Consider the following 9,104-nt stretch of genomic DNA (forward strand, 5'->3'; position numbering starts at 1 on the left):
TAGAAGGCAACCGGGCACCTGGGAGGTGAGGGCGGAGAGGGGGGTGGGCAGGGAGGAGGAAGGGAGGGTTGGTATTCTCCACACACCAGAACCCCCACCCCCGGGTCCCTGCCCTGCCCACAACCCACCAGCTGCCCCTCAAGTGCACAGTGAGTACCCTGCTGTGACATCTCATGTGCCCTCCCCCCACCAGCATCCTGCTCTTAGGGTCTCCGTAATCCACATTTCATCCAGGTGATTGGATTTTGGAGCAGGAAGGGGATTTAGCGTCTAGGCTAGTGGGCCTCAAAGGTAATGAGCCATTATCAGGGTTTGATGAAGCACGGAGGGCTGGGCTCCCCTCCCAGACAGCCTGAGTCAGGAGGTCTGTGGGGAGAGAGCAGAGAATTTGCATTTTGAACAAGCTTTCAGATGCCACTGCTGCTGCTGCTGGTCTGAGAACCACCTGCCTAGGTTAATCCTTCACTTGGCTGGGGGGCAAACAGTGGCTCAGGGAGGTGAAGTCCCTAAGGTCACCAGAAGGATAATGACTGAGCTGGGACCAGAAGTGCCCAGGCCTCTGTCCTAAGTCCTGCACTGTGGCCTGTGTGAACATGTTAAGGGCGGGGTGCAAAGTGCTATCTGTACCCCTGGAGTATGCTTGGGACCCCACACTTTCGCGCAGGCTCTGATGAGACACTGATGCTCGGTACTCGGCCAGGCTCACTCACTGGCTGAGAGACTCCATCCTGGAGATTCAGGGCCTGGTGGAGCGTCACCAGTGGGGCTTTAAATACATCCTCTCATTCAGTCCTCACTGCAACCTTATAAGGTCGATTAAAAAAAATTACTATTATATATATTTAATAGTATCGACCCTGAGGGTCACCCTCAAATAGTGGACAATGCAAGTGGTAAATCTTCAAATGTCAAGGGCCTCCTTTAAATATGCACTGCTCTTCTGAGCTTTTCATTACGACATCTAAAATAAATCACATCTCAGTAGCGATTGGCCCAAGTATGTGAGAAGTGCTGAGAAGGTGACTATAACTTTGTCTCATTGAGTGCCTGCTTGGGGCAGGCGAATACACCATCTCAATGACTCTGGAAGGTCATTATTCACAAGCAAGGTGTAGTCAGGACAGGGGGCCCCTATTAGGGGTGTAGGAACCCCTTCCGGCTGCAGATCTTCCACTGACTTGCTGGATGACCTTTAGGCAAGTTACTTAACCTCTCTGTGCAGAGTTGAACCTAGGCCCAGACATGAGTTCCTACTGACCAGGAATCTGGGTTTGCATGAGCTTAATTCAACACACCTGGATCAATTTCCTCACTTGGATCCCAGAAGAGATGGGGGCTCAGAGAAGTCAAAGAGCTTTCCCAAAGGTACCAGGCAGTGAGGGGCAGAGGGGCCTGGAGGCCTAACTGGGTGGGGTTTGTTTGCAGGCTCTTTGGAGGATTTCCTACGGAGTGTTCCCAGCCTGAGGCCTGTAGGGGCTGCCTCAAAAAGTGCAGCCCAGACAGTCACCCCCGGGCCACCGGCAGCCAGCCTTCTGTCTCCGGGGCCAGAAGCCTGGGCCAAGCTGTGGAAGCAGCTCGGCCTGGGCAGGAGCCGCTGTCCCCAGGGGAGACTTTTCCTGAGAGCAGTGGGGAGGGGAGTGGACGGAGCTCTTAAGTTAGTCCTGGAAAAAAATTAGCGATCATTTAGTTTACCGGGAGCATGTCTGAATCAGGGGCTGAGTAACCTGCATCGCTAGCCGTATGCTTCCCAGGACCTTGAAAGCACTGATCCAACCTGGCCCATTTCCAGGGAGGGAATGGCTTTCTAAGGTGGCCCAGCCTCCTTATTTCAGTAACGGCCTTTCCACATGGATGTGACGCGCAAGTGTGTTGGCTGAGCTGGGCCTCGGCTCAGCACACTCCAAGAACCAGACCAGGTCCTTAGGTGCCCTGGGCCTCAGTTTCCTGACCTCTAAAATGGGAGGCTCAATATGCCTGTTAGTTGCTCAGTTGTATCTGACTCTTTGTGACCTTCATGGATTGTAGCCCATCACACTGGAGTGGGGTGCCATTCCCTTCTCCAGGGGATCATCCTGACCCAGGGATCAAACCTGGGTCTCCTGCATTGCAGGCAGATTCTTTACTGCCTGAGCCACTAGGGAAGACCTTTAGTGTTCTGAGAATGTTTGCATCTGGGTAATGGGCTAATACTGAATCTCTGGCTGGCTGGCTTCATATATCATGATTCTTCTATTCTTGATCTGCTGGCGGAGGCATCATGAGTGAAGCTGGAACGTTCCAGCCTGACTCTCAGCCAGTGAACTCTTAGTCACTTTCCTTCAGAGCTAGGAGTCTGGTGGTTCCCCTTAAAATCTTCCAAGCCCCCAAACCCTGTCAAATGGCCTCTGTGCTAACTCACCCATTAAAATAGCTTTTCAGTCTCTTTACAAGTTCACCCCTTTCAGTTACAAAGGAATAAGATCTGGGGGCCCTTGGTGACTATAGTGCACAGTACTGTATTGTGTAATTGAAAGTTACTAAGAGGATAGATTTTAGATGTTTTCAGCACAAAAAAAGGTAACTAAGTGAGATGGTGGGTGTGTTAACTAACATGACTGTGGGTAATCATTTCACAATATATATGCATATTAAATCATCACTGTTGTACACCTTAAATATATACAGTGTTAAATGTCAAATATATGTCAATAAAGCTGGAAAAAAGAATCACCCTCTCTCCCTTGCCAGTCCCCTGTCCCTCTTCACGGTACTGCACCCACATACCACACAGACTGCTGCTCCCCTAGTGGGCCCTGCTCCGGCCAGCTTTGCATCTTTGCATCTCTGCCGGCAGGAGCTGGACTGCCGGTGCCCCCAGCTCAGAGCCTGCCATATTATGGGATGGATGCTGGGCAGCCCTGGCTCCTCCCCCTTCTGTGCGTATCTTTGGACACACCTTGCTCCATCCTCAGGTTCCCACCAGATGTCCAAGCATAGATGCGCTTCTTCCTTCCCAGCCGTGAGCCCCTCATTCCCGCCCTCCTCTTCCCTGCACCCTCGTCCTTCAGCTCTGCCCTCACCCTTGCAAACTGCCGTGCCCGAAATGCCTACCACTCCTAATCCCCGGGATCCTTCAAGGTCAAACTTAAGTGCAGTCTTTCATAATACCTTCCCCTGTCCACCCAGGTCTCATTCTTTGCCCTGACCTGCCAAAGCACCTGAACACTGCAGCCCAGGGCAGGTCACTCAAGGAGCAAGGAGGGAGCCACAGAGGACCACGTGTCTGCGTCGCCTTCTCCTGCCCTCTAATGGCCACTTACATATGAGCATTGCCTGTCCAGCAAGTCCTGAGCTCTAGGGGCCCTGTCTCCCCATCTGCATTCTGTGGCTCCCACTCAGCCACACGGGCGCTCCTGGCCGGCGGGGACGCTTGTCCAGAGGCTGTCCTTGCTGTCTTTGTTTTCCAGGCATGTTATTCCCAGGGCAGGGCCACCGTGTGTGCTGTTTCCTTAGCTGCTCCTCATGCCTGTGGAGCCACCGTCCTGTCCCTGGCTCCCAGGGACCTGTCTTGTTAGGCGCCTAGACAGCAAGATGATGCAGGAAGCAGCAGATTCATGGGCAAGGAGCACTGGCCCCCAGCAGATGCAAAAAAGGGACCCAGGCTCAGGGGCAGTCCTGCCAGAACTCATCGTGTGCTCCGGTGGAGGCGTAACTGTGCAGGTGATTATACCCTATCTCACTAAAGCCCATGAAGTCAGAGTTTCCATCATTTTTGGGAGGAAGTGGAGGCAAAGAGAAGTGCCGTAATGGGTCCAGGGCTTTCCTGATCTTGGGTGATAAATGGGGTCATAAACCTGGGTGTGAACTTATGGAGCACTTGCTTCAACCCCTCTGTGTTACGTGGGGGAACTGAGCCCAGAGAGGGCAGGAGGCTTGGCCAAAGTCACACAGCTAGTCAGAGGCAGATCCAGGCCCTGAAGCTGAAGTTCCTGATCACCGTGCCCTGTCCAAGGGGTTGTAGCCCCTGAGAGACACTGAGCTCTGTGTTCCCTGCCCACCAGACCCTGCTCTCTTCCTCCTCATCCAGCACATGGCCCAGATGGTACCAGAACCTGCTCGGATAAGAACCCACCAGATGCTCTGGAGTTCCACCCAGTGCTGACCACTGAATGTACGGTGGGTGGTCATGGCTATGGCCTGCCAGTGTGGGGCCGCTTCTCAGAACTCCCCAGCCCAAATCTGACACGCTCCTCTCTTGCCCTGTGCTCTGGTCTGCCATCTCGTCCCTTTACCCCGCACGGGAGCCAGCCCAAGTCACATCCATGCAAGCCCCAGTAGGCATTCCCCCTTCCAACTCCAAGTGCTCCTCTTCGAGAAAGATAAGCCAGAACTTGTGGTCTCATTCCCCTGAGTGAAAGGAAGGGGTCGTGGGTCCTGGAGGCTCCCAGGAAGGAGAACGCTTTCCCAGCACCACCCATCCAGACTTCTTGGTAACCTGATGGTCGGAGAAAAATTCTCTTCCTGCTGCCACTGCTAATGACATTACATTATCTTAATAAGGTCTCCAGAGCTGCCAGGGGTGGGGGAACTAAAAAGAAAATACAGGAAAAGAAAAAAAAAGCAGCAACAGCCAGGATCCTGGCCTTGCCTTGAGAGCCAACAGCTGTCAGGCTACAGGGCAATCAGCAGCTGGCTTGCACTGGGCGTTGGGGTTGGAGGGTAAAAGCCGCAGGCTTTACGGGGTGTCCACAGGGGATTTGGTGGAGACTGGGGGAATTGCGGGGCATCAGAGACTGACACTTCAGGGCACAGAGGTTGCCCATCCTTTTCCAGGGCCTCTGTGGGACCTCTGTTGTCATGGGGACTGGTCTCTTTTCAAGTGTTGCAGTTTCTTGACTTCACAGTCGTCGCTCCAGGCACCTGGGAGAGCCAGGCTTCAGACAGGATGCCGGGGGGCTGGGAGGGGACCCTGCCCAGTGATGCTCTCCAGGGGCTCCCTGGACAGGCTGCCTGCACTCAAGGACCCATGTGGCAGGACAGGAGGAACCAAGAGTCTTCCAAAGCCTTCATAGACTCAGGGCCAGGCCCAGTTGGCAGTGATGACTGGGTCTGGGGCAACAAGGAGCGGGAGGGCCCTGCGATGTGGGTGGGCAGGGAAAAGCCCCTCCAAGCACAGCCGCATCCTAGAGGACATGCAGAGAGGACGAATACCTTCCCATCTTCCCTGGCCCACGTATTCCCTACTCCTCAAGGCCCATCCTAGGGCACCTCTGGTGGCCCCTGGAGTCTCGACCTTTGGCCTGGGCTTCCAGATTTTCAGATGAGGGGGGTCAGGGGCATCTTGATCCAGACTGCCTCTGCCCTAAGTCCTGGAGTTCTCTCTCCCAAGTGAGAGCCACGGGACCAGATTCATCAGGATCTGTCTGTCTCTGCAGCCGGCACAGGCCCCAGCCAGCCTCAGGCAGAAAACAGTGACCTTGGACCAGGCTGGGGGAGTGGACACATAGACTCAGGCACAGACAGAGGGCTTGGAGCCCAGGTGACCGTAGGATGGTCAGAGCTAGGAGGGGCCAGCATGGGGCCAGAGATACACACTCTCTTTGAAGCCACTGAGGCCTTTTCTGGGGCACCAGGGTTGTCTCAGAGCTGGGAAAACCAGTGTGGGACAACCGTGGGCCTGGCTGATATCAGGAACCCAGAGGTGAGGTTCCTGATGCCAAGGAATAGACAACATGCTGGTGGGAGGCCTCAGGCCCTTCTTGGACACCCATAGAATGAGAGCAGCAAGTGGGACCTTAGGGGTGGAAGGGGCTCTGTCGGAAGGCCTTCTGCCATGTTGTGCTGCTGTAGTCATGAGGAATGATGTTCCCATGGGGCATGAACATGCTGGAAGTGGGCACTGGAGGCCGAAACTCAGAGCCTGAGCCAAAAGGCCACCTTGCGGGGAGACATAGCTCCCAGGAGAGAGGGAAAGTGGGTCAGCATCAAGAAGAGAGGAAAGGAGACCTGGCCAGAGGGCAGAAGCTCAGCTGTAATTAGGCGAAGACTCAGGCCCCAGAAAGGGAAATGATGTCCAAGAGAAGGACAGGAGGGCAGCAGGTCCCGGGTCCCTCTGCCTCTCGGGCTCCAGTCCAGCAAGTGGCTTTGCCTTGCAAGGGAAACTGGGAATTCTGAGTCAAAGAGGTAGCAGCTGCAGCTTTAAGTGGAGCTGGGGAAGGAGGGTGGGGTTACAGCTGGTGGCAGTAAGTAGTCAGCTGCAAAGGAGGTCCCCACGGAAAGGCTGCGAGGGGACTTGGCTATAGCGAGAATCACAGGCAACCCCAACCTGGATGGCCAGGGTTGACCCCGACCTGGACAGCCAGGGTTGAGGCTCTCTGATGTTTGAAAGGAATCCTACAGGGCAGCTCTGGGAGGAGGCAGGAGGGAAGCAAGGAATCAGTGATTCTGAGGAATGTGATGGGGAGGGGTGTCAGGGGGTGTCCATCATGTCCAGCCACAGCCCACAGTGAGAAATAAGAGTCCCCAACCTCCCCCCACTCCCAGTATCTCTGCTCTGAGGAGGTGCTGGAGGAGGGGGCGGGTCCCAGAACTTTTCTGGTCTTTCTCAGGAGGGCCAGTGCCCAGTGGGAAAAGAGTGAGGGGAGTTGCAGATAGAGGTGGGCATGGAGCTGCTTCAGCTGGAAGCAGGCCTGGGGACCCAGATGGCTGAGCAGGATTAACCCGAATGGAGGCCAGGGCCCCGGGCTGGAGGGCTACTCTGGCCTGGAGGAGCGGTGAGCCTGCCGCCAGCGGGCACAGAGGCCACCCTCAGTGATCAGCAGGAATGTGCTAGGAGGGAGGGTCTGGAATGCGACCCTCCTATGTAACCCCGCATGGAGGCTAGCTAGGCCAGAAGGCCCACGCAGAGGATGTTCTGGTGTCAAGAGGGTGAGAAGTCTGACTGTCTTGACTGACCAAGTTAAAAACTTTCCCTAGGGAAGGCAGGGACTCAGCCCTACATGGCCCTCATGGAAAGCGGACTGTGGGAAAGACCCAGAGGAAAGTGGGGGAGGGAAGGGAGATGGGGACTTGGGGGGTGGGGTGGGGGGAGGGGCAGGATCCCGTGGGGTACCCTCTGATGCAGCACCTCCCACTGAAGTTACAGTCCTGGGTCTCCCCTGCAGGGAGGGGTGTCCCCAGTGTCCACCATCTGCTCAGGGGACAAGCAAAGGAGGTGGAGCCTGGATGGCAGGACTCAGGGGCTGGCTTTTCTGGATCTGGCCTGTGAAGACTGTCCACGTCTTAAAGCCATTCCCAAGGGGCTGGGCTTGGAGGCACAGACTGCTAGATGGATGAACTACACTTGAATTTGGACTGGGCTCTTGCTTGTCTTCCTTCTGTTATCCCTGTGCTTTTTTGAAACCTTTCAGGTGTTCTGTGGATCTAAGGTAAATGCAGGGTGGGAGGTGGGAGTGACATCAGAGTGGCAGGGCCTTTAGTGAGGAGTACCTGAGAGGGGGTGAATCTTAGGGACTTTGGGTCTAGCTGCTCTGCAGCAATGAGAGAAGTGAGCACTTGAGGTCAGCACTGCTGGCTGGAAGGGGACACACCCCCAGGTATGGGGGGCCTGCCCTTCTACACCTGGAAATTCTCCATTTATTGTCAGCCTGGAGCAGCTGGGAGAGTGTGCTGGAGTTTCCTTCACAGCAGCAGCTGCGAGGGGACCCAAGGCCACCTTGGAAACAATCAGAGTTGTCCTTTGAAGCAGTCACCGGAAGAGCCTGCAGAGCTGTTTCCACAACTGTCATCTATTCCCTGACCCTCGCTGGCAACCTCAAATAGAGTTTTCAAGCCACCAGAGAGAGCGAGTCTCGTGACTTAGCAGGACTCATCTTGTTTTTCCCCTCAAAGCATTGCCCCTGATTTGATAATCTACCTGATTCAAAACACAGTAGTCTGTCCTCAAAACTGAAGCTTTGGGTCCACTGAGGAAAAGCAAAAGAATGAGCTCCCAGCAATTCCCAGAGCTAAACTGCTAAGAGGACATGGGGTGGCAGCAGCGCCACTGGGGTCAGTGTGGGTTTCTCCAGGTGGGTTCCTTGATGGGGACAGTGGCAGGGTGGGAACAACACCTGGACTAGGAAGTCACTGTCCCAGGGCAGATCCCACCAGGCTCTGTCCACGTCAGAGAGCACACTGAAATGACGAAGCCCTGATGCAGGGCACTCACCAGGACCTTCCCCACCGTGGACATGGCTGTGAGGGTCAGCCTCACATCAGTGACCACCATTGATACCAACAGACCTTATCTCCCCCAAAGAGGCCCATCGAAACCTAGCCCTGGACAAATCGGACCCCAAAGGATCCCACCAGTCAGTTTGGATCACAAAAATTGTTGTGCAGAGAAGGTATATAATACTTGAGTGCTGAATGGAACACAGTCCAGGGAAGATGAAAGGTTTATCATGTGCTGATTTCAAATTTCCACTTTCATAACAGCATAAAGTTAACCCTCTTCCTAACACAGACAGTCAAGGGGGACCTCATAAAAGGAGGCACATCCTGAAGGTCTGACCCCACATAGGACTGAAAGGGCCTCCGGGGGTCTCACTGAGGTTCAAGTCCTAGCCCTGCCATTTCCCAACTGGGCTTAGGGGTGGCTAATTAGCTAATAGGAGACAGATCACCCATCTGTGGACAAAGGCCATGGCCCTCCCTGACTTCCAGGACGTGGCGGGAGGGGTAGTCTGAGGAATCCACTCAGGAGAGGTCCTGGCATGCTGACTGTGCTCCAAATAAAAAAAAAGGGCGGGGAGGGTGGTGCTGCTGCACGCTATTGGGGAGCTTCAAACTGGCTTCCCTGGGTCTGCAGTGGGAGCTTCCCTACTTCCGCCTTAACCAGACGGCTCTGCTCGGATCTATTTCATATCTTGGCCTTCCACCTAGCAGGGTAATATGAGAAAATATTTGAAAATCACTGCGCCTGGTAATGCCCAGCACCTATGACAATGAGCTTGCTGTGCGGCTACGACCCCGGTGGACCTCCCCTGACCTGGGTCCTTTCCCATCTCGGTGGCCCCCTTTCCATCCGGTGGCCCTGGACTCTCTCCACCGCGCCCCCGGCCCTCCAACCCCCGCCTCCAGCC

At 54.9% G+C, this 9,104-nt stretch overlaps 1 protein-coding gene across 1 annotated transcript in view; it reads right to left on the minus strand.

Annotated features, from left to right (window-relative positions):
- Positions 1-9,104, minus strand: part of ZBTB7C (zinc finger and BTB domain containing 7C) — a 305,176-nt gene that overhangs the window by 5,893 nt on the left and 290,179 nt on the right.

The sequence above is a fragment of the Bison bison genome, unplaced genomic scaffold (genome assembly GCF_000754665.1).
Source record: "Bison bison bison isolate TAMUID 2011002044 unplaced genomic scaffold, Bison_UMD1.0 scf7180017864153, whole genome shotgun sequence".
NCBI lineage: Eukaryota > Metazoa > Chordata > Mammalia > Artiodactyla > Bovidae > Bison > Bison bison.